The sequence below is a fragment of the Tamandua tetradactyla genome, chromosome X, assembly GCF_023851605.1.
Source record: "Tamandua tetradactyla isolate mTamTet1 chromosome X, mTamTet1.pri, whole genome shotgun sequence".
Lineage (NCBI taxonomy): Eukaryota > Metazoa > Chordata > Mammalia > Pilosa > Myrmecophagidae > Tamandua > Tamandua tetradactyla.
The window spans coordinates 81,750,828-81,754,208 of record NC_135353.1 but is presented as its reverse complement, the minus strand read 5'-3'; the positions used below and the strand labels follow the sequence as shown (position 1 = coordinate 81,754,208).

The following is a 3,381-nucleotide window of genomic DNA, read 5'->3' as shown; positions in this document are numbered from 1 at the left end:
GGACTTGCACCCTGTTCTGGAGAGAGTTACTGTGTTTCCACTTATATGCAGGACAGTTGAATATTGTTAGGTGAAAGAAATAACCATGTGTGTTTCAATGTTTTTTATTTAGAAATTAGGTATGGTTTAAGGTGATATATATAGCTGTCAATTTGACAAGGGGTGGACTGTCATGGTCAGCTTCATGTGTCAACTTGGCCAAGTGGTGGTACCTGTTTTTCTGGTTGGGCAAGTGCTGACCTGTCTGTTACAATGAGGACATTTCATAGAATTAGATCATGGTCATATCAGCTGCATCCACAGCTGATTCCATTTGTAATCAGCCAAGGGGAGTGTCTTCTGCAATGAGTGATGCCCAGTCTAATCACTGGAAGTCTTTTAAGAAGGATTCAGAAGAGACAGGCTCTCTTCCTGCTTCAACTGGCAAGCCTCTCCTGTGGAGTTCATCCAGACCCTCCACTGGAATCGTCACCTTCACAGCCTGCCCTGCAGATTTTGGACTCTACATTCCCATAGTCACGTGAGACACTTTTATAAATTTTATATTTGCTAGTGTTCCTTGTTGATTCTGTTTCTGTAGAGAACCCTAACTAATACACCATCTTATTAATACCTTGCACTAATGTGGTGTATTTGTTACAATTGATGAATGAATAGTATTGAAATTGTACTACTAACTGTAGTCCAAGGTTTGCATTATGGTTCACTGTTTTTGTTGTAAAGTACTATTTTTTTTCAATTATTCCAGTAAAATATTTAAAAATGGAAATTTCTCACTTTCCCCACATTTGAATACACAATTCAGTGATACTAATTACATTCACAATGTTGTGCTAACATGTCCACCATCCGCGACCATAACTTTTCTATCACTCCAAATAGAAACACAGTAAAATTTAAGCATTAACTCCACTTTCCCTAGGCTTCCTTAATCCCTGGTAACTTATTTTCTAATTACTGACTCTACAGATTTGCTTTTTCTAATTATTTTATATCCATGATATCATGCAATATTTGTCCTTTTGTGCCTGTCTTATTCACTCAGATGATGTATTCCATTCTCATGCAAATTGTTATATGTTTCAGAACATCATTCCTATTTATGGATGAATTACCTATTGCAAGTATATACTTCATTTCATTTATCTGTTCATCAGTTGGTGGTCATGTGGATTGCAGACATCTTTTGTTAATTGTGAATAATGCCAGTATTAACGTCAGTTAGAAAATATCTGTTCAAGCCCCTATTTTCAGTTCTTTTTGTGTATACCTAGAAGTGGGATTGCTGTTTGTTTTGGCTTGCTAAAGGTGTCAGAATGTGATATACCAGAAATGGGCTGACTTATAACAGTAGAGATTTATTAACTTAGAATTTAGGGCTCTTAGGCCATGAAAATGTCCCAACTCAAGGCATCAATAGTATAATACCTGTTCTCTGAAGACAGACTGCTCCATCCAGGATGCCTCTGTCATATGGAAAGGCACATGTCCTTTGTTTGCTGTTCCTTCTCTACTGGTTTTGTTGCTTTAGCTTCTGGCTTCAACATCTATGACATCCTTACTCAGCTTCTCTGTCTTTTTCTGTGTGCTCCACTGATTTTCATCTCTAAGCTTCTCTATGTGTTTTATTCCCTTATAAAGAACCTCAGCAAAAGGATAAAGACCCACCCTGAATGAGGTGGGTGACATCTCAGTTGAAATAACCTAATCAAAATGTCCCCCCTCATTCTAGTTTGCCAACTGCCTGAATGCAATATACCAGAAATGGAATGGCTTTTAAAAAGCGGAACTTAATAAATTGCTAGTTTATAGTTCTAAGGCTGAAAAAATGTCTCAATTGAAAGAAGTCTATAGAAATGTCCAATCAAAGGCATCCAGGGAAAGATACCTTGGTTCAAGAAGGCCAATGATATTTGGGGTTTCTCTCTCATCTGGAAAGGTACATGGCAAATGCAGTCACAGTTGCTCTCTCATCTGGAAGGGAACATGGAGAATATGGTGTCATCTGCTAGCTTTCTCTCCTGGCTTCGGGTTTCATGAAGCTCCCCAAGAGGGGTTTTCCTTCTTCATCTCCAAAGGTCACTGGTTTATGAACTCTGCTTTGTGGTGTTGCAGCATTCTCTGCTCTCTCCAAATATTTCTCATTCTCCAAAATGTTCCCTCTTTTATAGGACTCCATCCACCCAAATGGGTGGAGACACATTCCCCCCAATCCAGTGTACCAACCACTCTTGATTGGATTACATCTCCAGGGAGATGAACTAATTCCAGATTCAAATATACAGTATTGAATAGGAATTATTCTGCCTTTATGAAATGGGATTTAGATTAAAACATGGCCTTTATAGGGCACATACATCCTTTAAAACAAGCACACACACACCCCATTATGGATAATCTATTTATTGGGATATAAGGTTTGTGAGGGAAGGAATTTGGGTTAGATTTTGTTCACTGTTTTGTTGAGCACCTGGGAGAACGTCTGGCACAGATTAAGAGCCCAACAAATGTGAGTTGAATGCCATTTATTTTCTTTTTACATATTTATGATTTCTAAATATCTATTGCATTTTGGAGTGAAAATTCATTTTGAAAATCCTGTCAAAATGAAAAAAAATAATGTCCCACCCAAATTAGGCATATACCCACAGGAATGGATTAAAAGAACATGGACTTTTCTGGGGTATATAACAGTTTCAAACTGGATACTAAATCCTTCTAAGATGTGATTTTAAAAATAAGTTCTCCTATTCTGTAGGTTGTCTTTTTAATTTCATGTAAAATCCTTTGATGCTCCAAAGTTTCTTTAGTTTCCTGAGGTCCCACTTATTACTTTTTATTTATTTTGGTGCCATGCTTTGAGGTTAAAATCTAAGAAACCATTGCTTAACACAAGGTCATAAAGATGCTTCCCTATGATTTCATCTAGGAGTTTTATGGTTTAAGCTTTTTTTCTTTTTAAAAAAATATGGAACGCTTCACGAATTTGCATGTCATCCTTGTGCAGGGGCCATGTTAATCTTCTCTGTATCATTCCAATTTTAGTATATGTGCTGCCAAAGAGAGCACATGGTTTAGGTTTTTACATGGAAGATTCTGATCCATTTTGAGTTGATTTGTGCATATAATGTACAATAGGAGTTCACTTTCAGTTTTTACATATAGGTCATCCAAGTTTCTCAGCACCATTTTTTGAAAAGGCTATTATTTCCCAATTGTGAGGACTTGCCACCCTTGTCAATAATCAGTTGGGTCAGGTGATTGATGGTTTCTGAACCGTCAATCTGATTTCATTGGCCTACATAGCTTTTCTTGTATCATTATGATGTTGATGCTTTTAATAAAACAGTTTTATTGGGAGATATTCCCATACCATACAAT

The 3,381-nt window shown here is 37.1% G+C and overlaps 1 non-coding gene across 1 annotated transcript; it reads right to left on the bottom strand.

Annotated features, from left to right (window-relative positions):
* Nucleotides 1–2,962: 2,962 nt before the first annotated feature.
* On the bottom strand, nt 2,963–3,069 carry LOC143672209 (U6 spliceosomal RNA). Its single transcript, XR_013169678.1, has one exon. It is a non-coding gene; the product is annotated as a U6 spliceosomal RNA (small nuclear RNA).
* Between the last annotated feature and the right edge of the window lie 312 nt (nt 3,070–3,381).